Genomic DNA, 17,172 nt, shown 5'->3' with positions numbered 1-17,172 from the left:
TCCCCTAGTTGGAAGTAGTTACTAAACCTTTTTTTGAGAGCCATCAAATTCCAGGCATTGTAGAGAAACTGCAAAACAAGCAGACGTTGTATCAACTGTCAACCTGATTATTTTTGTTAATATAATTAGAGAAAAAAATTTACTGAAAAAAAATAGGAATGTGTGTACTATAAAGAAATAATAGTTTGGAACTCCAAATGTACTCCTTCCATGATTTCTATTTTTTCAAAAAGGTCAAAGATACAGGGATCAATTTTAAGAATATGCAAAGTAATTTAGTCATGATAGGGAGCATTTTTTATATATGTTCTTTTCAGTACTTAATGAATAAAATTCAGCTCAAAGATGCAAATTTAAGTGGTGCAAGTTTAATCTTGTTTAGAAATTATAGCAATTAAAAATGTTTAAATAGCAAATAAGTCATGTGATCCAAGTATGTCAAAGAGGAAGTAAGATAGCTGGGAATTGCATATTTTTCACCTCAGGTCAGTGGAGAAAATTATAAACACATGAGAAAAGACACTGAGTATACATTTGCTATGTGGAATAAAAAACATTTACACAGAATTTTCAATTGATAAGCATAAAAATTATATTGGATACATTTTGATCATTATAAATCCTTCAGGCAAGCAATTACAAATAAAACTCTATCAAATTCTCCTTTCTATGGAAAACTGTTATAATAAGGTTAAAATGTATATAAATTTTTATAATAATGAAAATCATAGGTATGGAATATTAAACAAGTTAACATGTAGTTAACTACAATAATATGTAGTTAAGTTAAAGTTTTAAATAAAATTTAGAATAAAATTAAATCCCCATGTATCTTATTAGTTTAAAAGTACCAAAATCAACAGATATACATAAAATTCAATATAAATTCAGTTTGATGGTGCATTTGATTTTCTAAAGAGATTCGTATGAGCCTGGCTTTAGCAGAACACATTTTAACTGTTAATTTTCCATAATGACTAGTTTAATCAAAGAACTCTGGAAATTTTGTTATTACCCCTTCCCAATCTCATCAACCATCCCAATTAAGAAATGTTTCCTTTTTATTTCTCAAAAATATGTTCATATTAAAGCCTTAGAATGCTTAAATGTCTTCACATGCAGTTCTGTTTACACTTCTTCGTCCAAATAGTCATAATTCACCTTCAGTGAGAAAAATGGTATATTTAAACATTGTGTATTTTAGAGAATTGCTCTGTAGAGAGAAACACGATTTCTCTTAAAGTGGTGGGTAATGATAAAAAGTTTGGCATATATTCATCAGTCAATAATCATTGGACTTTAGAAAATGAAATAAGGAGATACACCTATTAAAATAAATGCAATTATATAAATTATTTAGAAGTAATTGAGCAAACTATACAAAGTGGTATTGGAATTCAATCAAATAACATTTTAAAAACAGCTGTTAAGTATTTGAATAACTAGAATTAGGTGGATGTAGGGGTAGCATTATAGAAGTGTGTTATGTTTAAGCATCTTCATAAGGTAATTTATTTTTTGAGACAATTTTACATTGTGGAAGCAAGGAATATTTGTAATCTTTTAAATCAGGGACTGCTCACTTATTGACAATAAGTCAACTTTGAAGGTTTTTTTTTTTTTTCTCTCCGTCATTATTTACTTTGGGAATGTCTTAAAGCCATTAAAACAGTCACATTTTAAGTCCCTACTAGGCTTCCTAATTACCTCTGCTCTTTCCATTGCACTTTTAAAGCATATTGTAGTCCCTGTATTTTTTCAGAGCTGTCATAAAACAATGTGTCCATGTCTAAAATGCAGTAATGAGATAGATTCATTTTGTTTCATTTAAACTAGGGATTTTATTTTAAAACTACTTGAATTTATCACATAATTTCTAAATTGGCTCTATACACAATTCTAGCAAATGTCATGTCATGGGACCATCCTTTATTTTTAGTTAAAATAATGTAAATGGCAGGTTGAATGTTAAATGAGAGAAACTTCCACTGTCAGTAAACAGTTTGGACTTCCACTGTAATTTATAGTCATACAATTGAGCCATTTGAATTGCGCCTTTGAACTAATGCTAACGCTATTTTATTATATGGTTCCAAATAATGTGACAAGCTATCATTTGTCTTAGTAAATGTTGCCAATTATGACTGACAAGCAGTTAAAATAAAGCCAGAAACAGAAATATCTAATAAACAAGGACTATTGCTAATGAATATAATTGTATAGTTCTTAGTTTCTAGTAACCGAAGGACTAGAACAGATACAGGAGCTTGGTGAATAAGAAATTCGTCATAAAACCTGTCATTTTGTTATTGCATCTGGAGGCACAAGCCAATTTTTTCAATGACAATATCTCTATGTGATATGAGCTGTTGTATAATAAAAATAATAAATTGCCCTGTTGTCTTTGTATCACCAGGTCATTTAGCAAGAAATAAACCAAAGAAGCCTAAGTAAAGAATAGAAACCATATTGTTGCAAAGGTCAGTATAATCTCCTTCATTCTCTTTTTAAATTGCTCATATAAAAATAAAGTTGATATGTATTACAGTCATAAACTTCCTTTAGAGAAAAGATTAAAGCTATGCTAAGGATGCTTGTCTGAGCATATACAATGCCTTGCTTAAATATAGATTTTTCTTTCTTGGTTAAATTCGGTTTCCAGCATTACCTGTGGTGTTTTCTTTTTCTAAAGATGGCTTTGAGAAGGCAAGTAGAATAGAAAATCAGTATAGCATTTTCATTATGAACTCCTCAAAAACATTCTATAAAGCTATTAATCATTTACAGAAATAAATGGGAAGCCTAAATATTATGAATTTCAAACTTCATAATAGAATATATTAAATGATTTGGATACATGGCATGTACTTTCATGTATGTGGCCTAGAAAAATTGACAATTCACCACAATATTCTTACTTCATGATATTGCATGACAGTATCTGTTATTAATATGCCCTCAATAAATATTTATTAAATTAATGAATGAAGAAATAGTTTCTATTTATGGAAGCCTTATTATGAGTAAGCTGACTACTCAGTTCTATCTCTTGGATCTCAGAGCATGCATTCTACTCTGTGGACAGAGTACTACAATATCATTGTTAATTTACAAAGTACAGAAATTGTACAGGGCCAGATAATTGTTGAGAATCCAGAAGGTATACTCAAATAGACTTCAATAATGGTAAAGGATATGATAAGAATGAGGAAAAAATTCAGGCAAACGTTAAAAAACTTTCAGGCACAGCAGCCTGGGTTCTTTGTACAGGATGCACTTCCTTTGGGGATTATGAACTACGAAGATACATGCCAAGTTACTTTGTTTCAGAAAAGCCAACATATGAGGGATCTGTGTAACAAGTTAAATCAGGTGTAAACCATCATTTAGTAAATTTGTAAGAAAGGATAGAAACAAGCAAGCACAGGATGCCTCTAGGCTACTTTCAGACTTTGAACTGACCATTATAAATTATCAAGTGCTATATTTTGTCCTTAATTTGGCCAATGGTAAGTATGAAGGCTTCAGGCATCCCTAGAGATAAACATGCATCCAAGGTCCGGCTTCCTTTCACCAGGTATGTACTGCATCCGGAAGGATAGCTTCCCATGCTTGCAGGGTGTCATCTCCAAGACGATACTCCACAGGCTGACTTCAAAAGTCTATTTCATTATTCTAAATAGTCTGTCAGCTTCTAGATTGTGAAGTATTTATTTTTTTTTAAGATTTTTTAACTTATTCATGAGAGACACAGAGAGAGGCAGAGACACGGCAGAGGGAGAAGCAGGCTTCCTTCAAGGAGCCCAATGTGGGATTCGATCCCAGGACCCTGGGATCACGACCTGACCGATGGCAGGCACTCAGCTACTGAGACACCCAGGTGCCCCTGGATTGTGTGGTATTTAATAGGACTATTCGGTCCTATGGTCATAAGTGCATACTGTCCCTCATTTGCCATAAAGCAAATATTTGCTCCCTTGGTCCAGTAGGGTTTTTCTTTTCATTTTATCAAATACTCTGTAAGTTCTCAAATACTGGGCCGATTTAATACCCTTGAAATGATTCTCAGATAAATTTGAATTGAGTTTTTGTTTTTCTTCAAAGTCTGTTGTCATATAGATAGATAACCTTTTGGTTTTGTTTTACTGGACATTAATATTACTTATGAAATAGATTTTATTCATTTAACTCCAAGAGAAAAGCTTTATATCTCTTACTAATAAGGTCTCATTTGCACTGTCCTTTACTAAGGTACATTTTCAGAGTCATTTAGTGAGAAAAATGTCATGTGCCAACATATGGCCTTTCTCAACAGAAACCATTTAATATATTCTTTGTTTTCTTAATCAATTGCTGACACGTAACATGTTATAAATGTTTCTTTGATTTGTTTTATGTTAAACACAGCCCATGCCCAGACTATCTCTCTAACATATACATCTCCCCACCTCACTTATTTATCTCTAGCCACCCTGAAAACATCAAGTATGCTACTATTCCTGGGTTTTGCAGTTGCTCTTGCCTCTAGCTGGAACATTCTCCCCCAACATAGTTTCTTAACCTGGTCCCTCATTTTATTCAGGTCTCTGCTGCAATGCCATTTTGTTAGAGACAGCCTTCCTGATAATCCTGTCTGAAATCTCACATTCTTACCATTCTAACCCTTTACTCTGCTGCATTTTTTTTTTTTTTTCACTGACATGTTTGGGGGAAGGTCCCACGACCAATCAATCATTCATTCAGTGATTTGCTAAAAGGACTCACAGGACTAGTAGTCATTCTCAAGGTTATAGTTTATTACATAAAATAGTTATAAAGCTGGATCAACAGGGAAAATGCCAAATCAGATGGAGTCTAGAGGAAATCAGATGCAGGCTTCTGAAGTTCTTCCACTAAGGTAGCACCCAAGACATACTTAGTCCTCTGGCAATAAGTAATAACAATGTATATATGGTGTTTCTGCCCAGCAAAGCTGGCTTGAATCTCAGGGCTCCGGCCTTCTAAAGAAGGCTGCTCCTATAGATATATACCACCTGTGTGGTGGCCAGTCATGATTGCTGAAACTCCAGGACCAGAAGGAAAGCAGGTGTCCACATTCATCATATTGTTTCCACAAACTAGCAAGACAAACTGGTACAAACTTGTTTGATTCAGAGCCACAGGTGTTGAGAACATCCTTATCAATTAGAAACAGGAGAAATTCCCAGGACCAACCAAGGGTCCACGATACAAGCAGGACCTCCTAAAGATAGGAAAGAAGTAAGCAGCATGAGGTCTGCTGCATTAAGTCTTTTCTGCCCACTTCATCATCACATGACCTATTTCATGGATATTTGTTGGTTTGATGTCTACGTCTCCCACTAGACTATAAACTCCATGAGGCCCAGGACTTGGCCTCTTCTTTGATGTCATATCTTTTATGCTTCATGTAGCGACTGGTGTAGAGGCATCATTTCAAAACATTTGATAAGTGCAAATGCAATAATTAACACTGGTTGACCTCTGTTGGGTAGGTTAGAGTATGTAACTCTGAAAGGCAGAAATGATATAAAAAGGTTGCAGAAGGGTGGTTTGAAAGTGATTTTTTAAAAAATAGGTATTGAGAAAGATAGTACTTGTGCCTCATTTTGTTCCAAAAAAATAAAATAAAATAAAATGAAAATTGAATGCCAGACAGTAACTTAAACAGAGTGGGTGACAGTAATGAAATGTTAGAAAATTTAAGGTGATTATTAGAAGTAAAGGGAACAGCTGTTCACCATATCTTCTGAAATGCAAAAATGGGCTTTAATTATGAGTTAAATTCATATATGACATAGGAAAGATGGTTTGGCATGCAGGCAACTAAAATACTTACTCTGAAAGGCTTTGAAATCTTTATAGAAACCATCACAAAAAGAAAAGATCACTTTTTATTCTGAGTTCTTTAGCTCTGATTTTACCACACTATGGAGTGGACTGATTCTTTTCAAGTCCTCTTCATATCATAGGATTACTGCTAAAATATTCCCATTCCATCCTGCCAACAATAGTTGAATGTGGGATAAATATTATTCAGAAATGTATGAAGCATAAAAAGCACAAAATGCATATTTTCTCATATTTGAGAGAAAGAACGATTTGAACAATTTACACAGATATTTCCCTGCTGTTCCAAACTCTGGTGCTAATTTGAGTTTACTGAAACAAAATTCTGATATCTTTGCTTGGATCTCAAGTTTAAGTATATGATGAAAGTGATAGAAGAAGCAGAGTGATGTAAAATAAAGATGATATAAGAAAGAATTATATGCATCTCCCAAAGAATCACATAACTAAAAAAAATATGAAATGTTAAATTGCAAACTTTGGAAGGAAAAACACTCATAATTACTATGGTTAAAAATATGATATGTAATTCCATGTGGGCAGTTTACATGTGCTTAGTAAACTTTTATTGATATTGCTATATATTTTTAACCTGTAAAAGCGATCTCAAAATTTTACCGAGAACTATTTGAAAAAAACCCTAAACTTGAAGAAGATAACAATCAAAAGCAACTTTTAAAGCATCTTAAGAGTGTCAAGATTTTATTTATCTGTGTGGATTCTTCCAAAAGTTATTGAAAACAAAACAAAAAATACTCTCTAAACCTTTGACAAAACCGAGCATTAGAGGTGATAAAAAGCAAAAATCCCTGAGCTGTTTTGAAGACAACTCTAATCTCTAAACACACGAAGCAGAACAAATGAACTTCCAGCCTTTCCTTGGAAAGAATGAATGATCAGTGATAAGCAACATTTCACAGAAATACCTGAGTAAGAGAGCAAAGAACACCAGCCTCCAGTAGCCCTCAAACATTCACTGTTCAGCACTTGTCGTCCATTATACCTCATGTTTCACTCCCTCTAGTTACAAACATAATTTAAACTCTTTTCCTTAAAAAAATCAGTCCGGAGTCTAGGAACACACAAAGAGAATGAGTATGGGTTTCTCAAATTAACAAAATAAAAACTTCTCTTTATCCTGTGCAGAGTTGTATATTTTATAAAGACAGTGGGAATTAGAATTGGTGGTGTGTACTTTCTGGGTACAGGCTGTCTCTTAAATGTTAATCTGAATTATAGTGTTGATTTAGAAACATGTAAAAAGGTGTAAGGCACGTTTTATGTTGCCAGGCTTATTAAACCTTGTGGACCACAAGGACTAGTCCTGGTCAGTTTGGGGATAAAATTAGGTCAAGGAAAAGAGCTAGACTCCGAGACAAAATGACTGCATGTATTTACATGCTCCTGGAACAGAGGATGCTATTCTAGGAAAGAAGTTGAATATAGATGATATAGAAAACTCAAATGTGCTTGATTGTGATCATTAAAAGTACCATCGGGCTCCTCATGAGAATAAAGGTTTGCCTCCTGGCCTGATTCTAAGGAAGATAATTAAATTCTGCATGCCTAAAATCCCTCTCTGATTCCAGCCTAAAGAAGTCATTTCTTTTTTATAATGTACTGATGTTCTAGGCTCTGAAACACTAGCTGTCTTTTGGCCCGGAGATAATTGCATTTCAGGGGTGGGAAGTATTATACTTCATGTGCTACATAATAAAATGCTTTCATATGAGAAATTTTATTATAAATTTGCATTATTACTATGGATATTTTATTCTATTTTCTGTAATGGTATAATTGAAAATATTATATATTTACTACATCTTGAGGAAATAAAAATCAGCTAAAGTAGCAACATGATAAATATTTTATAACTGCCATATATATTTGATATAACTAAATTATATGAAGAACCACATCAAATATGAGTAATTTCCCTAAGAATTTAATATATTAATCTATTACCTTACACTGCTTTTTTCTATAGCACTGTTTAAACTCAGTGATTCTTACCCCTCAAACTTCACTGGTCTAGTATCTGGTCTGCAACAGTCTGTACCCATGTTTTCTTCCTGTATTCAAACCAAGACTGATTTGATGAGAGAAACAAGTTTCTCCTCCCAATAGGCCTCTCATTTCTATTTAAACCAGAAACTACTATTCTCAGCAATGTTAAAGCAAATGAGCAGTGAGGCTAAGTGTGAAAAGGCTGTTTCTCTGTTGTTGTTTAAAGCAGTTTGTTATTAGTGCCTTGTCTGCCCTCCACCCTCCCATTACTATATGCAATCATCGAGTTATGAAATCCTTGGTATTATTGGGAATGCAGCTTATAGTTGTGAACATTGTAGTGTTGACCAATTAGTTGACCAGCTGCATCTCGTAAGGATGATTGGCAGGTATATGATGATGGGAATAGTGGGAGCTGAGAAGGCCAGCCACGCAAACAACAGAACAAGCTCTGTCTTTCCCCCTTCACCTTCCCATCCAAGAGGTGCAATGAGCACACCACTGGCATGTCTGCCTCCTGCTGGAAAGAAATACTTTTTCCCGATTTAGGCTATCAAAAGTGATATGAAGTTTGGTTGTTTATATAGCTGTAATTAAGTGAAAGCTTTGTGATTAAACTTGCTCTCGTCCCCAATAGCATTACCCCCTGCTATTGCAAATCTGATAAAGGCACCATGGCATGAAATTACACTACAGTTTTAATTCTGCAAATGTATGTGTTGTCTAGTTTCAATTCCATTTTGCTTTGAATTTCAGTTTCATCTAAATCATAGGTTAAAGGGGACATTCAAAAGCAGATTTATTATATTTCTAAGTTTCCAACAAGGTTAATGAAGTTCAACACTTCAGCTGAATCTGAAAATGAAGGAAAAAGTATGATTATTATAGTTTCATTCTGAAATGGCTGCACAGAGCCAGGCAAAATCATTATAATATCCACATTCTGTGAACAAACACGTGGTAATTATGTGAAATTCCTTCCATTTAAAAATTTTTAGTCTACTTTTTTGTTTAGTGCCTACGGTCCAGGGGCAGAGCAGTCTTGAATGTAAAATGCCTTCTAAAATAAGATGCATGTTCTCAAAAAATTTATTCAGAATAGCAAATAACTATCCTTTGTTACTTTTCTTAAAATCAGTTTTCTAATGGGGTCTCTGGAGAGTTCTACTGTTTTTTTTTTTTTCTCTTATGGTAAAACTATATTTGCACTTAATGTAAACATAATTTTTAAAATAATTAGAAAATTCATGTGCATATGTTGTTTCAAAGTATGAGTTAGAAATAAGTAAGAGTGGCTTATCCTCAAGTTTTACTTACTTTTTATGGGTGACTTTATAAACAGTGGGATTCAGAAGGATACTCATTGAAACTATAACATCCAGAAACCTAATCTCAGGAGCAAAGAAATCACAGAAGGAATAAACTATTTCACTTGCTCTAGTTATCAGCTGAGTGAATTCTCTAAATATCATGGTTTTGTCAGTAAGGCACAAGCAGATGTTTCTTTCTATCATGAGCTCTGTTCTTGCTCATCTAGGTGTCAATACTAGAATTTTCAACATTAGTCTCTGACAACTATTATAAATGAGCCAGAATTTGGAGTCACAGTGATAAAGTTATTTCATAAGTTCTACCTGAGGTGGTGTGCAAATCAACATGCACCCTATTTCATTTTCACTGATATGAGAGAGCAGAATGAGACAGGAATCCAAAAGGCCAACCGTATCACTGTTTCTTGCTCTTTAGAATTGTATTGAGTTTTCAAGTAATTTTGGGTGCTTCCAGTAAGTTTTTGATTTACGCGATTTATCAGATAAAACATTGGTGGATCACTTTTGTTTATGTGACCTAGTAGAAATACTCTTTTTGCTGAAACATATTACCATTCTATTTTTCCTAAAACAACTCTAATATAGCCTAAAATATTTACAAATAATGTGTTAATGATGTTTGGGATTAGCTTCTAAACAGTACAGGATGAGAGAAGTGGATGGCATATAGATGGGCCAGATCTAGCTATAGATTAATGTTTGTTGGGCACAAGGAAGTTCTTGATACCAACCTGTCCACTTTTACGTATGTTTGAAATTCTCCTTAATAAGCAGAAAAAAAAAAATCATCCACCTTAGGAGTTGCAACCTGGCAGTCTGCAGGCTAGATACAGGCAGCCAACATTTTATTCATGCTGAACTCTAAAACTGAGAAAGTCCACCTTATAATCTGAGTTTCCAGATTTTCTTGAAATGTCAGATGTGGCAACATCGAGACAGCATTCCCTCACAATAACACTAGTGCAGGGTAGCAGCTGCTTCCTACAAGAAAAGATGTGCATTTGCTATAGCCCTGGAACACCCTAATGTGTTATTTCTGGCTGACTTCACTTATTTACTTTCCCTTCTTGACTCTTGCAACCATTTGAAATGTTTAAGTTAGAGAAAGATTTCCCTCTTATCGAAAGATGCTGCTACTAAGAACCATTCAGTTCTTTGTCATGAAGAATATGAGCTCAATGTTGCCATCTTCTGATTTTTCAAGAAAATCTGGAAACTCAGGTTGTATGAAATTTCCCAGTTTATAAATACTGTCTGGATCAAATATTAGTCACAAAAGTAACCAATAAATCAGAATATTTTCCAATGTTTTTATAGATATGTCCAAACCAATTTAATTGTGTATGAAAAGGCTAAAAATTAAATGTAATGGAGAATGTCAAGAAAACATTTTAGATCCTAAAATACAAAAGAGTAAAACTTCCTCCTTATTATCCAAGATTTACACTGCATGCATGAGGGCTTTTATATCAGTTATTTACTTATTCAGGATTTGTTATAATTGAAGTATTTTATTCCTGAGCTCAAATGTTAATCTTCCTATGCTTCAGTCAAAATCAAATCAGTTACTCTGATTATGCTGATATAATCACAACCATATACACATAACACATACACACATACACCTTACTGCATATTAAATATATTTTCCATTTCAAGAAAATCGTAAATCAAGCATATAAAAGTGAAAGGAGAAGAAAGAAATACACCAGTGTTGCAGTGAACAGAAGTAAAAGAAGAAAAATGAGTTATGGATGTCATTATATATCATTCATGTTTAAAAGAACTTTTTGTAACATGAATATTCAATTTACAAAGCCTTGTTATAAATCAGCCATCATCGGTGAGAGATTTATCTTGCTTGCCTATGTAATATCATAACTCAATGCTTCATGGGAAGAAAACCATAGACTAAATTGCTAAATTCATTAAAAACTTATATATTACTGTCTGAGAAAAGACCAATTGATTGAAAACTGCTAAACCATCTAATACTTGATCCTTTAACATAGGAATACTTTAATGAGCCTTTATTAGAGTAGGTATTTCAGATGCAGTTACAAGGGATAAAATGATGCCATGTCAAGTTAATAGTTTGTTATAGTAAACAACAAAAGTTTTTTGCGAATTCAACATAAAAATGACTTTTTTTTAAGGGGCACCTTGGTGGTTCAGTCGGTTAAGGAGCACACTCTTGATTTTGGCTTTGGTCATGATCTTGGGGTCCAGGAATTGGCCCTGCTTCTGGTTCTGTGCTCAACAGGGAGTCGGCTTGAGGATTCTCCTTCTCCTTCTCCCTATGTCCCTCCCCCTACTTGCTCTCTCTTTCTATAAAATGAATAAATCAATCTTTTTAACAAAATGATATTTCTTAGAATTTGATGACAAAGATTTTTTTTTTTTATCATATCCAACCTGAGGGACTTGTCCCACTCAGGAGACATAGAATACAGAGAGAATTTCAGCACCAGCACTGAAGCCCATGCTTGCAACAGACCCACATTTGGATTGGGCCTAATAACAGTATATTTTAAGTTTTTTTTAATTTTTTTAAATTTATTTATGATAGTCACACACAGAGAGAGAGAGAGAGAGAGGCAGAGACACAGGCAGAGGGAGAAGCAGGCTCCATGCACCGGGGGCCTGACGTGGAATTCGATCCCGGGTCTCCAGGATCGCGCCCTGGGCCAAAGGCAGGCGCTAAACCACTGCGCCACCCAGGGATCCCCTATATTTTAACTTTTACCGTCTTGTCTCCTGGGTTCAGGAAAACTTATTAATATCTTGAGGTAGGACGAGAGTAAGAAAGCTTCAAGGTGTGTTTCTATGTATTCATTTAGACAAATAAATGGAACGCCAACCATGAAAACCTCCCCTCCTTCCTAGTTTAAATAGTACAAATGGCGTTTATTGGGAGATATGTAACTCCTCTGGAATGTCAATTCCATCCCTGAACGGATATTTTTTTTGAATGGATATTTTTAACATAGCCATTCACTTCTTCTAGACTATGAAAGAAAATAGTAAACATTTACTTATACTGTTGTATAAATGATTGTTTTATATTTAGTTGGAACGAAATCACCGATATATCTGTGCTATGACTACCTTTGCCTCTACTGAAATTAGTAATTGGGAAGAGGCAACTGGAAATGTACTTCCAGGGTTAAATTAATAAAATACGGCCTTGTAATATAGCAGAGATTAGAAGTGGGTCACTTGCTCTTTGGGGTAACAAAGTCAAGGCTGCCTTAGCATATTCTACAAATCTGTTAGGTGTATCTTGTAAGAGCAATTGGAAAACAATTCACTTTTCAGCATTATATAAGTTCAAAAATGGATTTTTTTTTCCCCAGAAGTTCTACCTTCTTTCTTTACTGGCACCAACACTTAACACTTTGAAGATGATATTTTTATCCTCAGAATCGTTAAGAAATGAGCTGCTACTCAGATCTTCTTAACAATTCCTTGTGAATGTTCTCATTGAGTTTACCTGTCCATGCTAATGTCAGGTACCTAAAAAATTTTCACTGGGTATCAGAGTCACAAGATGTATTCATAGTTTACTACTTAACTAGAGACATAACACATTTAATTCTCTTGACTTTCTCTCCTATCCTCTGAAATAGGTGCAGCAGATTTCAGTGGTCCAAATACAAAGATCATGTAACAGTTTATAGTTCTCATACATTTTCTGTCACTTTATTTTACAGTTTTGCCCCAAACTAATAGTTATATAATTTTTTGGCCCATCTCTCATGGAAAATACTATTTCGAAGGGATATTGTTGAGATAATTATATCATTGACAGTAACCTTTCTTGGCAGCCTACAAGCATTGAACTGGGAAGACACTAACCCTGTCTCTTACCAGATTAAAAATGGACCACAAAGTCTACTGTGTCCCTGAGGGTCTTGGACAGGTAATGTTTGGTTATGGGCATTTGGATCACCTATTCCTTCTGCCCTAAAATATCCCATCTATTTGAATGATTCATTAAATTGAAACATCCTTTGATGAACCTGAAATTTTTTTCTTCACAATCGACCCCCTAAACTTTTTACTTTACTGCCCTATGCATTCAAGTTTCTAACCCTCTGCCTGACAACTCACAAGATTCATTTTTTATAGCAAATTCTTCCCTAGCCTCTCTATATAATGAGATTTCTTCAAATTAAGAAAAATCTTCAAATTAAAGAAATAAAAAGTGTGGGGCTCTTTACAGCCATATAACCTTACATCCCTAGAATCCTCCATAGACCTGAGAAAACTGAGAGTTCAGAGAATTTTTTGAATTAAAATAGACAAAAATGCAAATATATTTGTTGATGGGGGTGCTGGACCAGATAATAGGGAAAATGCCTAGAAATATAACTTGTCTACAGGTAAGTACAAAACAAGTTTTTCTTCTTATACTTTTTTTACTAGACCATTTTTAAATTAAATTAGATTAAATTTTTTAAAGATTTTATTTATTTATTCATGAGAGACACAGAGAGAGAGGCAGAGACACAGGCAGAGGGAGATGCAGGGAGCCTGACATGGGACTTGATCCAAGGTCTCCAGGATCAGGCCTTGGGCTGAAGATGGCGTTAAACCACTGACCTTAGACCAGGGCTACCCTAGACCTTTTTAAAAAAACAAACAAAAAAAACCAAACAAACAAAAAAAACACAACTTTTGTTTATTTGAGAGAGAGAATGAGCATGAGCAGAGGGAGGGGAAGACAGAGAGGGAGAAGGAGACTCCCTGCTGAGCAGGGAGTCCAATGTGGGACTTGATTGGGATCACCCCTGAGCTGAAGGCAGGTGTTCAACTAGCTAAGCCACCTAGATACTCTCTTTATTAGAACATTTTTAATATCACCTTTTACTTTGCATCAGTCATTTCTGGTTAGGCATCTGATGGGGTAAAATCAACATTATCAAGACAGAATGACAGTTACTTCATGCTCTCCTTTGAGCACACTGATAGATTGTGAACTACTTACAGGCACACTCAGTGGCTTCCTCATACTCATATCCTCATATTTGCGTCATTATATTTTTATCTTCATTACCTTGGACAGTGCTAGGCATTAATTAAATGTGAGCCGAATTGATGGCTATAAGGCTAAATGAATGAATAAACTGCAATCAAATGATGTCAGGTGTTCTTTTAAAATTTTTTATTATTTTTTAAGGTTTTATTTAAATTCCAGTTAGTTAGCATGCAGTGTAATATTAGTTTCAGGTGTCAGATGTTCTTAAGAATAGTGGCTGAGCCTGATATTTTCAAAGGTTATGACGGCTATTAAGATATGGCCAAGTATTGCCATTTCAGTGATTTCCTTTAAAAATAAATATGGTATTTTATGTTTTATATCAAGGATATGTTTCTAATAAACCCACTTTCACTCTCATGCAATCTGATTTATTCCTGAGAATAGAAAACAAGAAACAAAACAAAACAAAACAAAACTGGAGTTTAAGATAGTGAAGAATGCCCAGTAGTGTGTCAGACATGATCATCTTTTGTCCTGGGCATCCCACTGCAAACATCAAAAATCCCTGACCAGGGGAGGAAAAACTCATACACCCTTACAAACAAGTGACAGAACAGCAGCTCAGAGAGGCAGCCATCAAGAGGAGAGGCAGGAAAGAAAGGAGAGAAGTTAAGTCTTCAACTCTGAGTGCTAGAAATATTCCTGGGTCTCACATTTCTATACCATTAGCTAAAAACTTTCCCTATAAGACTCATTAGAACATTTGGGGTACTATTCTAACAAATATAAAATGATCCTGTTAATGAGTCACATTTTACTCTCTTATTTTTAGCATGAATTTTAAGTCAGTAATGGCATACAGCTCATTTAACTCTGGAATTCTCTTGCTTCTGCTTTACTGTTTTTAGCTTGGTTAACTTTACTCTTTGTTCTGGTTTAATTGTGTTCCCTCTCCTGCCTTGCCCCAACAAAAATATACTGCAGTCCTAATTCCTAGTACCTCAGAATTTGACCAAATTTGGATGTAAGGTCTTTACAAAGGTGGTCAAGTGAAAGTCAAGACCATTAAGGTGGACCTTATACAGTATGACCAGTGTGTTTACGAAAAGGGGAAATTTGGACACAGACACACACAGAGGAAGACAATGTGAAGAGACATGGAGACAATGGTCATGTGACTGCAGTTATGTATTCATAAGGCAAGGAATGCCAAAATTGCCTGCAAACAGCAGATGCTAGAAGAGGCGAAGACGATTCCCATGGCCTTACTGATACCTTGATTTCAGACTTCTAACCTCCAGACTGTGAAACAATAAATTTCTGTTATTTTAATCCATCCAGTTTTTAGTACCTTGTTTTAACAGGAGTAGGAAGCTAATATACTCCTAGTCTCATCTTAAATGCTACTTCCTTTGATTAACCTTCCCTGACACCATTTTCCCCAAGTAATGGGCCTGTATTGTCCTCTAGGGCATGATACTTATATGTGGTGTCCAAGAGACACTTAATAAATATGAATTGAGTGAATGAATAAATGATTAGAAAATTAATATTGGTTAATTCTTGGAGAAGCTGGGAATCCTTGTGTAAAACATTTGTATATTAAGACTTATGCTATCAATCATTTCCAAGGAGTTTAGGACTGTATAGCACATGAAGTTAAGTGTACACTCCATTAAATTAAGCTATCATTTTAATAGTTACTTTTTATACTCTGTATTTTATTTAAAAAGGGAAGTAATTATATCACTATCATTCAGCACTAAGCCTAATTTTAGGTGGAGAGATTTTTTTTCCAGGGCTAGTGTTACAAAGTTTACCTTAATATACTTCAGGACAATAAATTGCAAAATGTGACAAAGATGTCTCCTGAAAATCAAAACTTTCAAGTAATCTGAAAGAGCGTTCTAAATTATAACCAAATTATACTAAAGACCCAAGTCCCTTTGAGAAAAAATAAGGAATAGTCTCATAACACATCAAAACTTGTGTTTAGTCAACATAGTCCCTATTTTCCTTATGAGGAATTGAGGAAGAGAAAGCTTGAAAGATTTACTTAAGGGACAAGTCAATAGGGGTCTAAGAGCTAAGACATGAGTCCTACAAATTCAAAGCACTTATGTTTTCCATTTCAAGTTATTTCCTCTTCAAATAGAATTAGAAAGGAAATCTATTTTTGAAGGATGAAAAACAATCATTAATTCCTAATATGTCTTGACTAAGTCTACTTCTGTCTACCTCTGACTGTCACCATAGTCTAAGATATCATTATTACTCATTTGACTTTCTGTGCTAAGCTTCTTTGTTTTTTTAAAGATTTTATTTATTTATTTGTGAAAGACACAGAGAGAGAAAGGCAGAGACACAGGCAGAAGGAGAAGTAGGCTCCATGCACGGAGCCTGATGTGGGACCCGATCCTGAGACTGCACATCACGCCCTGAGCCAGGGACAGGTGCTCAACTGCTGAGCCACCAAGGTGTCCCTGTGCTAAGCTTCTATCTGGCCTTTCTGCTTCCACTTTGTCCCTACCACAACCACCCTCCACCCAAACCTGCTGAGGTTTCACACAGCACATGGTTCTTTCTCAAGTATCAGAAAGGGAGACAGAACATGAGAGACTCCTAACTCTGGGAAACAAACTAGGTGTGGTGGAAGGGGAAGTGGGTGGCGGGTGGGGGTGACTGGGTGACGGGCACTGAGGGGGCACTTGATGGATGAGTACTGGTGTTATTCTATATGTTGGCAAATTGAACACCAATAAAAAATAAATTTATAAAAAAATAAAATCCAAGTTTGATCATACAAATGTCTTGCTGAAAACCTTTAAAATCCTTCCCATTATTTTTGGAATAACAATCAAAATCCTTAACCTGACTTTAAAAGCCTGAATGATTCCTCCCTCTGCCCATACACAACTCTGAAGTAACTTTGCACAAATCTCCATTGATCCAGTCACAGGGATCTATAGATTTGTCAAAGTT

The 17,172-nt window shown here is 34.9% G+C and overlaps 1 protein-coding gene across 5 annotated transcripts in view; it reads left to right on the top strand.

Annotated features, from left to right (window-relative positions):
- LOC144316026 (uncharacterized) overlaps nucleotides 1-17,172 on the top strand; it is a 524,958-nt gene that overhangs the window by 464,126 nt on the left and 43,660 nt on the right. For all 5 annotated transcript variants that reach the window (XR_013381836.1, XR_013381814.1, XR_013381809.1 and 2 more), the window contains one exon: nucleotides 2,417-2,480. The gene's annotated coding sequence lies outside the window, so the exon portion shown is untranslated. The remainder of the gene's footprint in view (nucleotides 1-2,416; nucleotides 2,481-17,172) is intronic.

The sequence above is a fragment of the Canis aureus genome, chromosome 1 (assembly GCF_053574225.1).
Source record: "Canis aureus isolate CA01 chromosome 1, VMU_Caureus_v.1.0, whole genome shotgun sequence".
In the NCBI taxonomy this organism is placed as follows: domain Eukaryota; kingdom Metazoa; phylum Chordata; class Mammalia; order Carnivora; family Canidae; genus Canis; species Canis aureus.
Note: the sequence above shows the minus strand (reverse complement) of the source record. Positions and strands in the feature narration are given on the sequence as shown.